Source organism: Mya arenaria, chromosome 13 (assembly GCF_026914265.1).
Source record: "Mya arenaria isolate MELC-2E11 chromosome 13, ASM2691426v1".
Lineage (NCBI taxonomy): Eukaryota > Metazoa > Mollusca > Bivalvia > Myida > Myidae > Mya > Mya arenaria.
The window spans coordinates 61,100,996-61,121,467 of record NC_069134.1 but is presented as its reverse complement, the minus strand read 5'-3'; the positions used below and the strand labels follow the sequence as shown (position 1 = coordinate 61,121,467).

The 20,472-nt window shown below is 36.8% G+C and overlaps 1 protein-coding gene across 1 annotated transcript in view; it reads right to left on the bottom strand.

The window, feature by feature from the left end:
* The window catches only part of LOC128213121 (uncharacterized), a 77,122-nt gene extending 67,851 nt beyond the window's left edge, over positions 1-9,271 (bottom strand). The window contains exon 1 of the mRNA XM_052918653.1: positions 9,116-9,271. The gene's annotated coding sequence lies outside the window, so the exon portion shown is untranslated. The remainder of the gene's footprint in view (positions 1-9,115) is intronic.
* Between the last annotated feature and the right edge of the window lie 11,201 nt (positions 9,272-20,472).

The window sequence follows — 20,472 nt, the reverse complement described above, 5'->3', positions numbered from 1 at the left end:
AAACCGCCACTGTAATTGTTATTGTGTTGTCCTGACCGTTTCAAGCTGCTTACTCCAAATATGTTAGGATAAATATATTTCGATGAGAGTGTGGTATCTTTGTAATGTTTTGTATGTGGTTACTCTTAACTTGTGTCTGTTCGTCTTGACCTTGTGCCCTGAAACACGGTCATCGTAAATTATTGAGTTTCTAGCCCCAATTTCTCAAAACATCTTGAGCAGATTAAGTAGATTATTTCACTTAGCCAAAATTCAAACTTAAATTTGATTTCAATAAATGAAAACTTGTTTATTACAATTAGCATAAACATAATCCCTATTTAAACTCTTAAATCTCCGAAAAGATAATATTACACAAAGCTAAGGGAAACAAAAATAGTGAGCTCAGCTTCACTTTGTTAAAAGGGACTTAATCTGTAAGAGAAACTGAAGCCAATGCTTGTCACTGTAGTTTCATTGAGTAAATGGATATTTGTATTGTTTGTGACTAATTTGCTTGTCCGTTTGCGGTTTTATTTATTTGCCTGGAAACAGATTCGCAGTGTGTTTAGCTAATTTGCTTCTGAGACAGCTGTTTCCTCTTTGTATGTGTTGTGTGCGTCATGACAAGGATTTCTTTTCCATACTGTTATCGCCACGTTCTTCATCTACATCGTAGTTTGTGTTTTTATCTTCTGGTTGTTCTATATCATTCAAAATGCTGTTGAAACTCGCTATGTCGAAGTCATTGGAGCCTTGACCAGAACTTCGAGATAACAGAGTTCGGTATAGCGAGTTTCGACTGTACTAACATTAATAACTATTATATGCAATTGAGCTTATACACTTGTACATGATCTTTCACTCTTGAGTTACATTTCGGAAGCTTCCTTACATTTTTGTAACATTATATAATGAAGAAATTTATGATAACTTTACTAAGTCACTCTCGTTGGCACGATGTTGCGCGAGAATGTGCTCTTGCGTTGTGGGAGAAACCGGGGTATCCGGAGAAAACGAACTTGTCTGGCTTGGTGAACACTAACGAAACTTTTATGCGCCCAGTCCTGGAATCCAACTCCACCCGGTGACCTTCGCCCATGGTGAGAAGCGAGTGCGCTAACCACTGCGCTAACAGGACATCCAGACTTCCTAACGTTTTTTTTTTCTACCGAATACAATTTTACCCGAGTTTTCTTACAGTTTCATATTGAAGACATTGCCTGTGCAATTAAATCGTCGATTCATAGCGAACTTAAAATTTAATTCTACGTTCTAATTAGAATGAGTTATTATTAAAGCTAGATCTTCTTTGCAAGATATATGATGATTTCTTTAGCGTACTTTCAGTACAATTTATTAAGATTAATTGGGAGATTGTAAAATCGTTTTGTGTTTCGTGGAAATACAATACGATCAAATTCGTGGCAATAAATTAAGAATGTTAATGTAACTTACTAGGTACTTCAAAGGCCTAGTTTAAGGAATGTTCGGCATGATAATCCCCTGCTGTGCATCTCCTGCCAATTGCACTAGTGTCACAGAAGGGACCCATTTCCTGTGTATTTGTTTATTGGCTCAGGGCCATTTAAGGTCCATTTCCATAATAAAACCTCCAAAACTGCACAGCAGATCGGAGATCTTATCAGAGGGATTAAGGCAAGTAGATTAAGATCAATACAGAGATTGTGTACTGTACACATATTGGGAAATTGGGGGGGGGGGGGGGGGTCACTTATAGAAGGCTTAAACTAGGCCTTTACGGTATCAGTCAGATATTACGCGAACTTTGGATGTCTGGTGACTCCTTATTATGTTAGCATCATTTGAAGGGGTTCTAGGTGAAATAACAAGAAGAAGAAAAGAATATACAATTATGATACCTAAACCTTATAAAGACACAAGGTTTATTTGCCGGAAAATATTTCGAAATATATTATTTCACGTTCAAAAACACAATTTGAAAATAAACAAGGTGTTGCTTGTTTTGGATGCGTATGCATTGGCAACACTTTAATTAGTGTATGTATAAAAGCGATATATATGGTTAATCAAGTTTATATCGATTAAGTGTTAAATTTCGTAAGCAAAAGTACTTGAATTCTTAGACACCCTGCGGAAACAAATATTTTTTAGACCTGTATGGCCTCAACTAGAGGACATTAAATACACAAATAGACACACAATGGTTACAAAATAAAATTATCACCTTCGGAAGCTTCGTGGAAAATATGTCTAAGGTGTGTGAGTTCCATTAATAATGATTTAGTTCATACTAATTAATCTAAACTGGATCGTGAAAACAGTTGAACGGTGATATAATTACTCTTGGGTCCGTTTCCTTGGTAGAATTAATACTGGTGTCAATTTCAAGTTTAAGCGGTCATACGAAAGTACCCCTGGTTTGTATCGAACTCACAACCTTTGGTCTGAAAGGCGGACAAATATACCACTAGATTACTGTTATCCCACTGGGGATCGAACCAACAATCTCATGGGTGAAAGGCGGATACGCTTACCACTTTCACTCTAGTGGGGATCGAACCCACAACCGTCTTGGACAAGAGGCGGACACCCATACCTCTAGGCCCTAACATCCCGCTAGGGTTGAACCCACAACCCCTTAGGTGAGAGGAGGACACCTATACCACTTTCGACCTGGTAGGGACTGAACCCACAACCTTATGGGTAAAAGGCGGACTACCATGCCACAAGACCACTCCCATCTCGCTGGCGACCTTACAAACAACCTCTTGGGTGATAAGTGAACACCTATACCTCTCTCATCCTGGTACGGATTGTACCCACGACCTCTTGAGTGAGAGGCGGACACCCAAACCACTTGACCACTCACACCCCGCTTTGGATCGAACCCCAACCAATTGGTGGACAACTATACCACTCTGACTCGTGAAGTGGTTGAACACACAACCTCTTGGGTGCGAAGCGTACACCCATACCACTAGAACCCTCGCATCCTCTGTATGTTATGTAAGACATGATACAAAACATCCTGTGTTCCGATTTCAATTTTACAGTCGTTATAAAGACAGTCGATTTCTAGCTAGTTCCATTTAAATATTTCAATGTAAACAACATTGACAAGCTGCAGTATATCACTGCATATATAATCACTGTATTATTCTGATCTGTTTCCTACTAATAACAATATATTGCACAACTTTGCAACTCATTTTCAGATTTGATGACATTAACCGTGTAGATAATTGATTCATAACCCAAAACCACCTGTCCCGATCCTGTCATGCAAATTAATAAGATATATGGAGAACTGGGTGACAAAGACGAATTTATAAAAGAGAATCAAACAAAATATGCAGCCCATAAACACTTTCATAAACCGACAGAGCGAGACATTGACACTTTAATGGCTTATTATAGGCTAACGCATTAAACAAACCCATACATTACAAATTACTTTAATACAAAATGCAGACTCCTATCATAAATATAGTGGGTGGCGTAAAATACACACAGGGTCGCTTTTATACTTTTGGTTAATTATAAACGATCATGTCTGCTTTAATATGCATCACTGCATTCAAGTATTGTTTGTTACAGAGTTGCATAAGGCTTTCTGACGTAACCAAATGGGTGTCACTGAGTGTTGTGTGTCCCTGTTATGGCAACAACGCGTTCCGTTTTGTATGAAAATAGCAGCTGGTCTCATATACCTATTCTGCTATATTAGGTTATGTTAATCTAAATCATTTTAAAATAAACAAACAAAGAGTTTGTTGTATAGGAACTGAGTTGTTGTTATACCATGGAAACTACTGGGACAAGCCGAGTTGCCAAAACAAGGGTAACATTGTAGAGTGTTCAGGATTGTGAGTGTGCCAAATGCTGTTTATTTGAGTTTATCAAGGTCTGCCCGCGCCCATTGGCTGCATTATGGCTTGACCCCGCCGTGACGTCATCATGACTTAAATTATGTTTTACCACAAGTGACATGAGATAGAAGTGACACCAATTCGCAGTCAAATCCAGATATTAGAAGTCTTGAAGAAACAGAGTGAGATACAAGAGATTCGGGTGCGATGGTCTAGCTCTTTGCGAAGAGACCTCTTGGTTCTTTAACGTGATCGATACACCGTATACAACTTTCCTGGGTTGAACCAGTACTGAGTACACCACTTTTCCAAGCACTACCCTTTAAATGCCGAGCGCCAGGCAAGGGGGCTACTTGTACCAACTTTTAATGTCTTTCGGTATGACGCGGACCGGGATCGAAACCACGACCTCCCGCTCCATAGGCGGACACCTTAACGACTAGACCACGGAGAAGGTGTGTGCCAAATGCTGTGCCTGATACCCTCAATGCACTACAACGCTATGCCTCGCTGTGTACCGTGGGCGATTGGCTTGGAGAATCTTGTACTCATAAATAATAAGTGCGGCAGTTTTATTGGTTCCGCAAGGTCTAGGATACTTTCCCGTTGAATAATATTCTGTCGAATGCCGGAATAGAACATGTTCCGCCATTTGAGTTCAATGATATATGATTGCAGGCAAGACTACTCGGCCATGGAGGCTATTGTCTTTTGAGAATTATTGAAGAATAGTTAATTGTAACATGCGATTTCATTGAAAGAAGAGTTGTCTCCCCTGCTTCATGCATTTTTATTTAAACGAGGTATTGTCAGTCAATTGTCCCGGTATTCATGAAGTATAACAGAATGATGTACCTTGATTGCCGACGATGCTGGCAATGGGATCAACAGACGGAGTCAAATTTAATTATTTAAAAAGCCATGAGCGCCCAAAACAAATCATTTAAGCAAAATACAACCGGCAATTCTTACATTTAATAAGAAAAAAACGCACAATTACCTTTTAATGATTAGCTTGTTGTATGGCTTATGTAAAGGCATTCGATAGAAATTTCGCGGCGAACACTTGGAAAGGAAGAATATTTTTGGTCTTTCGTTATATTATCTTAATATTACGTAGCAGCATAAGAATCAATGCCTGGTGGGAGAGATCTTGTTAAATAGCACCATGGCAATCATTGTCGGCAATCACGAAACTTTTTCCGTTACACTCCATGATAAATATCGTGGTAAAATTGACTGACAAATTGTTATTTTAATACATATGCATGAGGCAGGGGAGACAATTCTCCTTCCAATAGAATAACATATTACCATTAAGTTCTCTTCAATAATCATGTATTGTCCATTGTATCCACAGGCGAGTGGTCTAAATTTACAATTTGCAGTGACTAGTGGAGGGAGTTCAATCCAGCTATCGCCAGAATCCTTTTTTCAGTGCTTTAAACTCTCTGGCTATGAACATTGAATAGAGAACAGAGGTGTTGAAGTAGTGCTTCAACGCCTCTGTAAAGGAGTAGAATATAGTGCACGCTACCACAATGTATAAAGACTATAACAGCGGAGTTGATACAAAGCTTCAAAATCCCTGTTCAACACCTCTGTTCTCTATTCAATGTATATAGCCAGTGATTTTGAAGCTCTGAAAAGTAGGGTACAATATAATTTATACTGGTATAGAATATAAGAGCAGTAGGTGTACTGTCATACCTATAGGAGTCGATGCACTTCGTGACCACCTCGGATCTAGATGTCAACTTTTACCTTGCATTCAAGATGTAATGACCTATTCTAGATTCCAATTTTCACTGTTAATAGTATCGTTCAGTCCGTCTATTTTTCCAGCTAGTCTTACTTGTTAATGTGGTGTAAGTAGTAAAATGTAGCATATACTTGATGTTTACTTTTTCGTGTGGGCCGACGACAACCGAAGATTTTTCAAATGTATGTTCAATATTTTTCTGTATATCGATTCTGAGAAATGCATCGACAAACACAAAGAAGTTGTGGTCCACTTTTGACGATAAACAGAAAATAGAGCGACCAACCTAAGACAGAGGTACGCCCGCTCTATTTCCCGTAGAGCGACAAAATCATGCACATGGTGACCATTAAATCTTCAAAATGAATACGCAAGGAGTTCTTATCCCGACAAAAAATATTATAGTTGGGTTTAGAAGCGGTCGAAAGTGTTTCAAGTACTGAAAAGCTAATAATCTGTGTCAGAGTTCACATATATGTAATATAGTGTACATATATTACATATATTAACGGCACACGCTCCATGCTCATAATGTAAACAAGTCTAGCTAACTTGATGCAAATGGATTCAGATAAGTGAAAAGGTCGTGACAATTTATGGGGTAACTCTGGTTTAAAACAAGCACACATATTGTGACAGGCACTTGACCTTAAAAAAGGTGAACGTCAACATGAAAGGCATTGTTGGAGTTTAGATAATGTAAAAGCTGCATTTAGATGCACCATCACGTCCACTGACATTCCGAACATGATACATTGTTTTCGTGCACTTTGATTACCGGATCTGCACAATTAAACTTCACTCACGAGGCGAGTATTTCCTGGTAAGGATATAAACACTAGCTTAGTTACGAACGAACGTTTGAGGTTAAACTTTGGTGCACCTTTTATCAAAATTTGACAGTCTGGGGTTTTCAAAATAATTATTTGACAGTCTGAAATAATTTGATTCGCATTACGTGTAAACTTGTCATCATCTATGTTCAAATCGTAAAGAAAATCGTAGTGGGTACGGCACACCCAAGTCCTGTAGCATTGCCATGTCCTGGTATAGTCAAAATACAATAATCAATTATTATTTCTCATATTTGCTACGTTGCATAAATTGTTATTTATATGGATTGTGACAGAAACCATGCTGACATCGTTGTTAAAGGGATAAGACACCAGATGATGATACCATTGCAAGACGAAAAAGAAAATAGTAAAAAAAAAATACATAAAATTGATATCGTTGCGTATAACTTAATGATGTATCATATCGCTTACGACACATGTATCTTTCGCAGTTTTTGCGGGTTGTTATTAATCCAAAAAAATGTAAAAATAACGTCGGTATATTTGTCTTGACTAATCACGTGACTTTCACATGCTAAATATACACACTATAAACTGGGAATCCATTATGCGCTATTTCTAAACAGATAAACTCCGCTTGCGCGACAAAATATTATATTATCATGTAAAATGGTCATACTAATTCATATTGACAATTATATGCTTGTTTTGATGAAATATTGTATTTGCCGATTTTGGGGACCATCTGGTGTCTAGTCCCTTTAATAACTAATGATTTAGTTTGATTAGATATGTTATACGAAGAAAGATTTGACAGTTTGTACAAAGCAAGTTGTCGACTGAGTATAGCATTTGTGTTTCTTGATGAATAAGGAATAGGGAGTTCAATCCGACGCACAACACAAAACACACATCAAATGTAAACTTGAATGTCAGTTTTGGTGAAAGCTATTCAATAGTCATTGAAATCACTAAATCATATCCATCGAGCCCAAAGGACAAGCCAGAGTTTCTTAAGAAGCTAGCTATAGATACCGATATACTATTAAAGATCGGAACAACTTCGGATATTATCTAAATTATGATTCCTTGGATAATAGCCGAGGGTGTTTCGATTGTTAATGTTGTACAAACAACCAGCTCCAATACATCGCCCTCACTTGCCCAGTGGTAGAGCATTCGCTTCGGTTGCGAAATTTCGCGGATTCAAACTCCGACCGCGACAAACCCACCGAAAGACGTTAAAATACGGTATTAGTAGCTCTATTGTCTAACGCCCGGCGTCAACAGGGTTGTTCTTGGAAATTTTATACTCAGTACTGCTTAACAAAAAAAGTAAAGTTTATCGGAGCTTTACACCGAAAACGTTAAATAACCAAGATGTATCTTCGCAAAGGGTTATCGCACCGGTTCTCTTGTATCTCATTATGTTTCTTTTAATATCTGGATTTGATCGTTGCTTGCTGTGCAACCTCAATAAGAAAGGTTTTTATTTCAAGGCCATTGTTTTACACCCATGTGTGGGCTTTGTACATGCAGTAATTACGGCTTATCTCATACAATATTCACACAGTATAAACTAATCTAGCTTACTTGATGCAACTATGATTAGACAACTCTCAGCTATGTATGGGTTACTCTGGATTAAAACAAGGAACAACTTTCTGACAAGCGCTTGACCTCAATAACCGTAAATATAATTGGAATAATCTTAACACCAATTATGTGTGTCGTGTTACTACATTCAGATGCAACATCACGTACGTCGACATTCTGAACATGCCGCATTGTTCAGTGCACTTTGTTAACCGGACCTTCACAATTATCTCCCACTCATGAATCAAGTAGTTCCTGGTATAGATACAGAAAAAATACAAGTACTGTTGCGAACTTCTGAGGATAAGCTGTGGTGATATTTTTTTCTTTCATTTGAACGTCTTTGGTTGTCAAATTATTTGACAGTCTGAAACAATATGACGCGAATTACGTGTAAATTTGTCTTCATTAACGTTAAAATCGCAAAGAAAATTTGTAGTTGTCAGGCAAAACAAATGAATTCTTTGTTTCTGTTAACAACTTCAAAACAATAGGGTAGGTAGGTAGGTAGGTAGGTAGGTAGGCAGGCAGGCAGGCAGGCAGGCCGGCAGGTAGGTACGTACGTCCGTAGGCATACCTTTTTTCTTCTTTTTTTTTTGAGAAGCAGAACTCTGTACCAAACCGACCTATATCAGGGTAAGTCATTATAGTCGTAGAAAGTTTTAAATATAAAATGGTCAAATTTTAACGTGTTTACTCAAATAAATTCTTTTATTTAAGAGAATTAATAAAAAAAATCCATATATCCATTAAAATCCAAAAAATATGTAGGGTCGGTCGGAAAAACTAGGGTCGGTCGCGAAAACTAGGGTCAGTCGGCACGACAATCTATGTCCTGTAACATTGCCATGACCTGGTCCTGTCAAAACCGGTTTTACCTTTTATGCTTTTTCGATGAAATATGAAGTATTATCAGTGAATTAACAACATTGAAAATATAAAATTGATTTTCACTGCAAAATAATGAGTGAAAATATCAACTTTTAGAACTATTTTTAAAATTCTTTGTAGTTACTTCCTCTTGATCAAAACAAAACACTTCACTTTGAATAAGAAAATGTTGGCATAAAAGACGAAAAAGGTTATGTAAGTTTAGATAAAAATATTTTTGAAAATAATCAACTTACCGTTTATTGGAGAAATGGTTATCCTATTTTCAATCGTTTTCTTGAACTTTGTGGCTGAATGTTTGAACAGTTGCTTTCATAACAGATTACAGACAAAAACTCTCGAACATAAATAAAATATCATCGTTGAAATATAGTTTGAACTGTTTGTCGTTGTTATACGTGATACGAACTTCCCGAAAAAAATCACACAACAATTTGCTGATGAACTGATACTTTTTAACCCTAATCACGCCTCAAAATGTGTAAATAACCTAGTGTGGTCTTCACTCTTTACCTGGAAATCGACCTGTCTTCAAGCGAATCAGACTTGTCTTTGACAATGAGATGACTGAATACCCATGTTTCATGAAACAAACTCTAAAACTAAGAAAACTGTTTTATATCCAATGATTATCCGCAATTGTTTTGCTAACACGTTCGACCTTTCAAATGTCCATTGAATAAATGGCGGCGAAGTAAATTGGTTATGTATTCATGCCCCGTTTTAAATAAACCTTCTTTTAAACAAAGATTCACTCATAACACCTCACTGATGAATGCTTATAATGTTTGCACTAAAATCGAGCAAATAATAAACAACATAAAACTATCAGAGAACTTTTTCTCAACAAACCGGATATAGAAATATGACAAGTACGTCATCAGCTATAGTTTTGTTTGAGGGGCGTCCCACAGGTAGCGGCGTAAATAACACACTTCAAATAATGTGATAATTAAGAAAATAAAATAAAACTGCCAAAATAAGCATGAATGAAACAGATAATGTGTTTGTTTAATTTTAAGATCGTATTTTATTTCACGGGTTTCATGGAAAAACATAATTATTTTCACAAGTAGATTCCTCTATTTATTTGGGATATTTTTGCAAAGAAGGAAAAAACTGTATTTTGTATCGGATATTAATGCGACCATTCCCTTTTCATATAACATAGTTTTTAAACAATTAGTTTCTTTAGATAAGCTTTTCGTGTAGATAATAAACTTAGTTTGAACATAACAAGCTGTTAACTAAACCCTATATTCGTAATTTTGATGGATTATGAAATGAAATTTTCATTTGAAGAAAGACATTTATGCAATATAAACATTAAAGGGACACAATGTTAGTTAAGGGACTAGACACCAGATGATACAATCACAAGATTTTTTTTTGTTAAAAACGTATATAAATTTGATACCGCGGTTCAGTGGGGTTGACTACCACGTAAAATCCAGTAAGCTTATAAATAGCGGTTGGTATATCTATTTGTACTCATCGCGTGACACACAACTGCTAAATATACACAAATCATGACTTCCCGGAACAAACGGGCTTTGTAAGGAAGCCATAAACTGCTTTGAAACAAGGTAGATACAGAGCCCGACAGAACAACTCGGAGATTCAATTGATCGATTGAAACTTTTGAAAAAGGTTAACTCTGCTCAAAATGACACCGAGTTGCTCAAACGCTTAATGACAGTTTAATATGTGTAACGACCACATGCCTTGCAAGGTTTTTGAAAAAAAAACATTCTGAGATTTTTTTAAACTGGGAAACCATTATGCGCTATAATTAATCTTAGCTGAGATAACGACACGATTGTTGCGTTTATTCTTTGAATCGTGTATAATGATGTATATAATGGGTCTCATCCTAGTTCGCCTTGCCACTCCCTGGCTTGTTTTGAGGATATACTGTATTTTCCGTTTTTGGAACCATCTGGTGTCTAGTCCCTTTAACACTTGTCCCTTTAACACTTGTTAGAAAACAGCCAATGACATTTCAGGTAGGAATTCATAGTATAACATTCAGTTATAGACGGAAGTACGTTCATAGTACGTATGTTTACTTGGTTGGTAATATGCAAATTAGCAAAGCCCGGGTTCTGTGTGGATAGAGAATTTACTATATATATAAAGACAAGCAGACCCCTTCAGGGTCGTGCACGCTTTTCTCTGAAGAGATTTGCTTGCCTTGGTTTGATTTCGCACGTTACACTAGGTTTAATCATTAAGAAATTCAACTTTCGATGGTGTTTAAAAGTCCGCTTACTGCCACACATTCGATTTATTCTCCATGCGTCAGGTTTTGCGTTGACAATTTGCAAGCCAATGAGATTGTATTCTAAGTCAGTAAGATGACCTGAAGTAGCATCTTAGTGATGAAGATTTCTTTTTTACTTTAATGATCACAACAAAAAAGGCATGTGATTTGGGTACAGATAAAAGCTATTTGCGATATTTTGGCGCTTTTTAACCAGGGAATATGTGACCACGGTGCTATTTATCGAAACGCACATATATAAAGGCTAATTTTGTTTATCTGTCAACTAACTGTATGCCTAGTCTAATGCCTAAAATTGAGTGAGGCTATTGAAAATAAAACCTTGTTTACGCTCGCTTGCACTGACTTAAGCCCAACTTCAATCCAAGAATCACTTGCGCTGGAATTGAGCAGTCTCAATGTTGTTGTTTTCTATCAAGAAAACTGTCACAGTCTTTGTTTACAGCGTACAATCCGCTCACAGTTTTAAAGGCACACAGTAAAAGACGATGCCAACAAAATAAATAAAAAAATGTTAATGCATTATTGTGTTTACACGTTTGACGTCATGATCAAATCAAAGAAGCAAATGCTTTGTGTACGTAGCTACAAATTCCCAAGTTTAAAAAGCGCCACTATATCACTAATGTTCTTTATCTGTACACTTATCAAATGTTTTGTTTTTGTTCTGATCATACAAGTCAAACGAGTAAAATTAAATAAAAATGTTTGAATCAACCTATAGTATGCCCCTTTTACCTATGCAGTGCCCCTTCAATCTAAATCGTGCCCCTTTAACCTATATTGTGCCAATTTAACATATACGGTGCCCCTTTAACCTACATCGTGTGGCCCTTTAACCTATACTGTTCTCCTTTAACCTACACCGTGCCCCTTTAACCTACAATGTGCCCCTTAAACATATATTGTGTGCCTCTTCAACGTAAATTATGCCCCTTTAACCTATAGTGTTTCCCCTTTGACCTTTAGTTTCCCATTTGACCTAAAGTTTGTCCCTTTTAACTTTATTGTGCTCCTTTAACTAGTCTAGATAACTTGATTAGTAAAGTAGGTGATGCTCTGGTTTAGAACAATCACAAACATTCTGACAAGCACTTGACCTCAACAAAACGTAAATATAATTTACATTATCTTAACTCCAAAAATGCCTTTCATGTTGCTACAATTAGATGCAACATCACGTTCATTGACATTCTCAACATGCTTGAGTGGTCCCTGCACTTAGAAAACCGGATCTGATAGAACCACGAACTAGTTGGATGACATGAATTAAAATCTTAATCAATAAGAATGTGCGGAGTGAGGCTAGGGATGAGCCCTTCTTAATCATTAAGAGTTTACTTTATTTCAGGTAATCTTTCTGACTAAGAATACAACCTCATTGGCTGACACATTGTCAACGCAGGGATTGTGCTGTAGGCGGACCTTTAACTACCTGCGAAAGTTGAAATTCTTAATGAGAAAGCCTAGTACTTAACGATTGCCTATCTGCAATTTCATTGGCTGTAAATGCAAATTGTATTCTAAGAAATAACAGCTAATCCCTCTAAGGTTCTTGTACGTATTAAGCAGACTGTAACACTATGGCATAATACGGTGTTAGATTTATATTTGTCTTAAATGTATATCAAACTCTGTTTGGATGGTCATATCCTATATACAACAGACATATTTTACTTCTAAATTTAAGTTTAATCTAAGTTTGGCTTTCTAATGGTGACCTCGATCTCAATAGAAACATTAGCAGGTATTAGTTGCACTTATATATTATTAGATAATTGGCCGTATTCTTTAAGAATCTTTATATTGACGATTTTCAACTTAGTGTTAAATTGCCTTTTTTAAGTTGACTTTTAAGAAAACTAAATATGTTTGTACACCATTATAAAACTATAAAAAAAAGCAAAAAAATTGCTTAAACAATAAAAGCATATATGAATAAATTTGATGAAAAGCGGAGGGTATTTAAAATAATCTTTGTCAAAAATTACGAAAAATTCAACAAAGATGAAAATATCCACTAAGGTGTTTTATGAATACGGCTTAATATGTATAAAAACATCAAGTCCTCTTTGAAGCAATAAGAAACAATATGGAGAATCAGGCCGTAGTATTCTATATTCACGAATATATTTAAGCATGGGCGTTCAAATTTCGGGATGGAAATGTGTATTAAAAAATTGTGTCATTAGGTTCTGAAAGACGAGCACGTTTGTTGACTTTCGGTTTAATCAATTTGCCAATATCAAGACACATTTTCGACTTTCAGGACCTAACGACGTCATTCTCATCAGCATAAAAGATGCTGATTCAAAGGTTTAATCAACGTACATTTCGTGCTCATCGTGGATTTAAGCTGCACTCTAACAGATAGACAGTTTTTTCATGTTTTGTCTTGTATTCAGCTTATTTTTGCGCCAAAGCCAATTCTTTAGTAATGTTAGATAACTCACAATAGAACCTGTTGGAAAAACTGCCTAAAGTTCGTATCTCTTAGATCGTTAGTAATGCTTTTAGCAATACAACTTCACTTTAGAACGGCAATTATGAAAAACTGCGATCTGATCTTTTTTCAGCAGTCCTGTATGACTGGTTTCCACACCTTTAAGCCAAAAAAATAAATTAAAAAATGGCTCATTCCAAGACAAAAAAGTTGTCAAAATGGTCAATCTGTGAGAGTGCAGCCTCAAAAAAAATGATATTTTAAAAATGCACTTATTTTTTCCTCAAAATTACGAGCAACTGCTCCATTAAATTCGTGATTACTTCGACTCGATTATACACGGTGAAGAACTACAATCCTTGATCCACCATCTCATGTGTGATGCCTCATCTAGCTTTCATTATTATACTTATGTCAGTGTCTTTGTACGACTACTATATGGAACATGTCAACGTACAACAACTTAAATAGCATACCATAAAACGCATCATTAACAGTTTCAGAAACGGTATTTATGAATTACCATTCTATCTACAGTGATTGTGACTTTGACCAAGACCTTAAGTTAAACACATGCAGTTGCATAATTTATAATAGATAATGTGTGCCATTAAACGAAACAACAAGATAAGCAGAATTATTTAAATGTACATTTAAAAAGTATTCTAAGTTCACTTGTACTTCGTATCAATAATACAATGGAAACCATAGGGACGAGCCAAGTAGCCAAAACCATACAATAATCTTGTTTAGTGGTAGAAGGGTCACAATAATACAATGGAAATTACAGGGACAAACCCAGTAGCCAAAACCATACTATAATCTTGTTTAGTGGTAGAAGGGTCACAATAATTCAATGGAAACTACAGGGACAAGGCTAGTAGCCAAAACCGTACTATAATCTTGTTTAGTGGTAGAAGGGTCACAATAATTCAATGGAAACTACAGGGACAAGGCTGGTAGCCAAAACCATACTATAATCTTGTTTACTGGTAGAAGGGTCACAATAATTCAATGCAAACTACATGGACAAGGCTGGTAGCCAAAACCATACTATAATCTTGTTTAGTGGTAGAAGGGTCACAATAATTCAATGGAAACTACAGGGACAAGGCTAGTAGCCAAAACCGTACTATAATCTTGTTTAGTGGTAGAAGGGCCACAATAATACAATGGAAACTACAGAGACAAGCCCAGTTGCCAAAACCATACTTTAATCTTGTTTAGTGGTAGAAGGGTCACAATAATTCAATGGAAACTACAGGGACAAGGCTAGTAGCCAAAACCATACTATAATCTTGTTTAGTGGTAGAAGGGTCACAATAATACAATGGAAACTACAGAGACAAGCCCAGTAGCCAAAACCATACTTTAGTCTTGTTTAGTGGTAGAAGGGTCACAATAATTCAATGGAAACTACAGGGACAAGGCTAGAAGCCAAAACCATACTATAATCTTGTTTAGTGGTAGAAGGGTCACAATAATTCAATGGAAACTACAGGGACAAGGCTAGTAGCCAAAACCGTACTATAATCTTGTTTAGTGGTAGAAGGGCCACAATAATACAATGGAAACTACAGAGACAACCCCAGTAGCCAAAACCATACTATAATCTTGTTTAGTGGAAGAAGGGCCACAATAATTCAATGGAAACTACAGGGACAAGGCTAGTAGCCAAAACCGTACTATAATCTTGTTTAGTGGTAGAAGGGTCAAAATAATTCAATGGAAACTACAGGGACAAGCCCAGTAGCCAAAACCATACTATAATCTTGTTTAGTGGTAGAAGGGTCACAATAATTCAATGGAAACTACAGGGACAAGGCTAGTAGCCAAAACCATACTATAATCTTGTTTAGTGGTAGAAGGGTCACAATAATACAATGGAAACTACAGGGACAAGCCCAGTAGCCAAAACCATACTATAATCTTGTTTAGAGGTAGAAGGATCACAATAATACAATGGAAACAACAGGAACAAGGCTGGTAGCCAAAACCATACTTGAATCTTGTTTAGTGGTAGAAGGATCACAATAATACAATGGAAACAACAGGGACAAGGCTGGTAGCCAAAACCATACTTTAATCTTGTTTAGTGGTAGAAGGATCACAATAATACAATGGAAACAACAGGGACAAGGCTGGTAGCCAAAACCATACTTTAATCTTGTTTAGTGGAAGAAGGATCACAATAATACAATGGAAACAACTGGGACAAGGCTGGTAGCCAAAACCATACTTTAATCTTGTATAGTGGTAGAAGGATCACAATAATACAATGGAAACAACAGGGACAAGGCTGGTAGCCAAAACCATACTTTAATCTTGTTTAGTGGTAGAAGGATCACAATAATACAATGGAAACAACAGGGACAAGGCTAGTAGCCAAAACCATACTTTAATCTTGTTTTGAGGTAGAAGGATCACAATAATACAATGGAAACAACAGGAACAAGACTGGAACCCAAAACCATACTTTAATCTTGTTTAGTGGTAGAATGATCACAATAATACAATGGAAACAACAGGGACAAGGCTGGTAGTCAAAACAATACTTTAATCTTGTTTAGTGGTAGAAGGGTCACAATAATACAATGGAAACTACAGGGACAAGCCCAGTAGCCAAAACAATACTATAATCTTGTTTAGTGGTAGAAGGATCACAATAATACAATGGAAACTACAGGGACAAGGCTAGTAGCCAAAACCATACTTTAATCTTGTTTAGTGGTAGAAGGATCACAATAATACAATGGAAACTACAGGGAAAAGGCTAGTAGCCAAAACCATACTTTAATCTTGTTTAGTGGTAGAAGGATCACAATAATACAATGGAAACTACAGGGACAAGCCCAGTAGCCAAAACCATACTATAATCTTGTTTAGTGGTAGAAGGGTCACAATAATACAATGGAAACAACAGGGACAAGGCTGGTAGCCAAAACCATACTTTAATCTTGTTTAGTGGTAGAAGGATCACAATAATACAATGGAAACTACAGGGAAAAGCCCAGTTGTCAAAACCATACTATAATCTTGTTAAGTGGTAGAAGGGTCACAATAATACAATGGAAGCTACAGGGACAAGCCCAGTAGCCAAAACCATACTATAATCTTGTTTGGTGGTAGAAGGATCACAATAATACAATGGAAACTACAGGGAAAAGCCCAGTTGTCAAAACCATACTATAATCTTGTTTAGAGGTAGAAGGGTCACAATAATACAATGGAAACAACAGGAACAAGGCTGGTAGCCAAAACCATACTTTAATCTTGTTTAGTGGTAATAGGATCACAATAATACAATGGAAACTACAGGGAAAAGCCCAGTAGCCAAAACCATACTATAATCTTGTTTAGAGGTAGAAGGGTCACAATAATACAATGGAAACAACAGGGACAAGGCTGGTAGCCAAAACCATACTTTAATCTTGTTTAGTGGTAGAAGGATCACAATAATACAATGAACACAACAGGGACAAGGCTGGTAGCCAAAACCATACTTTTATCTTGTTTAGTGGTAGAAGGGTCACAATAATACAATGGAAACTACAGCCACAAGCCCAGTAGCCAAAACCATACAATAATCTTGTTTTGAGGTAGAAGGGTCACAATAATACAATGGAAACTACAGGGACAAGGCTGGTAGCCAAAACCATACTTTAATCTTGTTTAGTGGTAGAAGGATCACAATAATACAATGGAAACAACAGGGACAAGGTTGGAGTCAAAACCATACTTTAATCTTGTTTAGTGGTAGAAGGGTCACAATAATACAATGGAAACAACAGGGACAAGGCTGGTAGCCAAAACCATACTTTAATCTTGTTTAGTGGTAGAAGGATCACAATAATACAATGGAAACTACAGTGACAAGGCTGGTAGCCAAAACCATACAATAATCTTGTTTAGTGGTAGAAGGATCACAATAATACAATGGAAACTACAGAGATAAGCCAAGTAGCCAAAACCATACCATAATCTTGTTAAGTGGTAGAAGGATCACAATAATACAAAGGAAACTACAGGGACAAGGCTGGTAGCCAAAACTATACTATAATCTTGTTTAGTGGTAGAAGGATCACAATAATATAATGGAAACAACAGGGACAAACCCAGTAGCCAAAAGAATACTATAATCTTGTTTAGTGGTAGAAGGGTCACAATAATACAATGGAAACTACAGGGACAAGCCCAGTAGCCAAAACCATACTATAATCTTGTTTAGTGGTAGAAGGATCACAATAATACAATGGAAACTACAAGGACAAAGCCAGTAGCAAAAACCATACTATAATCATGTTTAGTGGTAGAAGGGTCACAATAATACAATGGAAACTACAGTGACAAGCCCAGTAGCCAAAACCATACTATAATCTTGTTTAGTGGTAGAAGGGTCACAACAATACAATAGAAACTACAGGGACAAGCCCAGTAGCCAAAACCATACTATAATCTTGTTTAGTGGTAGAAGGATCACAATAATACAATGCAAACTACAGGGAAAAGGCTGGTAGCCAAAACCATACTATAATCTTGTTTAGTGGTAGAAGTATCACAATAGTATAATGGAGACTACAGAGACAAGCCCAGTTGCAAAAACCATACTATAATCTTGTTTAGTGGTAGAAGGGTCACAATAATACAATGGAAACTACAGGGACAAGCCCAGTAGCCAAAACCATACTATAATCTTGTTTAGTGGTAGAAGGGTCACAATAATACAATGGAAACTACAGGGACAAGCCCAGTAGCCAAAACCATACTATAATCTTGTTTAGTGGTAGAAGAGTCACAATAATACAATGGAAACTACAGAGACAAGCCCAGTAGCCAAAACCATACTATAATCTTGTTTAGTGGTAGAAGGATCACAATAATACAATGGAAACTACAGGGACAAGCCCAGTAGCCAAAACCATACTATAATCTTGTTAAGTGGTAGAAGGATCACAATAATACAATGGAAACTACAGAGACAAGCCCAGTTGCCAAAGCCATACTATAATCTTGTTTAGTGGTAGAATGATCACAATAATACAATGGAAACTACAGGGACGAGCCAAGTAGCCGAAACCATACTATAATCTTGTATAGTAGTAGAAGGGTCACAATAATACAAAGAAAACTACAGTGACACGCCCAGTAGCCAAAACCATACTATAATCTTGTTTAGTGGTAGAAGGATCACAATAATACAATGAAAACTACAGGGACACACCCAGTAGCCAAAACCATACTATCATCTTGTTAAGTGGTAGAAGGATCACAATGATACAATGGAAACTACAGGGAAAAGCTCAGTAGCCAAAATCATACTATAGTCTTGTTTAGTGGTAGAAGGATCCAATAGTACAATGGAAACTACAGTTACACGCCCAGAAGTCAAAACCATGCTTATATGTTGTCTAGTGGTAGAAGGGTCACAATAATACAATGGGAACTACAGGGACAAGCCCAGTAGCCAAAACCATACAATAGTCTTGTATAGTAGTAGAAGGATCACAATAATACAATGAAAAATACAGTGACACGCCCAGTAGCCAAAACCATTCTATAATCTTGTTTAGTGGTAGAAGGGTCACAATAATTCAATGGAAACTACAGGGACGGGCCAAGTAGCAAAAACCATACTATAATCTTGTATAGTAATAGAAAGGTCACAATAATACAATGAAAACTACAGTGACACGCCCAGTAGCCAAAACCATACTATAATCTTGTTTAGTGGTAGAAGGATCACAATCATACAATGGAAACTGCAGGTACAAGCCCAGTAATCAAAACCATACTATAATCTTGTTTAGTGGTAGAAGGATCACAATAATACAATGAAAACTACAGGGACACACTCAGTAGCCAAAACCATACTATAATCTTGTTTAGTGGTAGAAGGATCACAATAATACAATGGAAACTACAAGGAAAAGCCCAGTAGCCAAAACCATACTATAATCTTGTTTAGTGGTAGAAGGATCACAATAATACAATGGAAACTACAAGGAAAAGCCCAGTAGCCAAAACCATACTATAATCTTGTTTAGCGGTAGAAGGATAACAATCATACAATGGAAACTGCAGGGACACACCCAGTAGCCAAGACCATACTATCATCTTGTTAAGTGGTAGAAGGATCACAATAATACAATGGAAACTACAAGGAAAAGCCCAGTAGCCAAAATCATACTATAATCTTGTATAGTGGTAGAAGGATCACGATAGTACAATGGAAACTACAGGGACACGCCCAGAAGCCAAAACCATGCTTATATGTTGTCTAGTGGTAGAAGGGTCACAATAATACAATGGGAACTACAGGGACAAGCCCAGTAGCCAAAACCATACTCTAATATTGTTTAGTGGTAGAAGGATCACAATAATACAATGGAAGCTACAGGGACAAGCCCAGTAGCCAAAACCATACTATAATCTTGTTTAGTGGCAGAAGGATTACAATAATACAATGGAAGCTACAAGGACAAGCCCAGTAGCCAAAACCATACTCTGATATTGTTTAGTGGTAGAACGATCACAATAATACAATGGAAGCTACAGGGACAAGCCCAGTAGCCAAAACCATACTCTAATATTGTTTAGTGGTAGAAGGATCACAATAATACAATGGAAGCTACAGGGACAAGCCCAGTAGACAAAACAATACTATAATCTTGTTTAGTGGTAGAAGGACCACAATAATACAATGGAAGCTACAAGGACAAGCCCAGTAGCCAAAACCATACTCTGATATTGTTTAGTGGTAGAACGATCACAATAATACAATGGAAGCTACAGGGACAAGCCCAGTAGACAAAACAATACTATAATCTTGTTTAGTGGTAGAAGGACCACAATAATACAATGGAAGC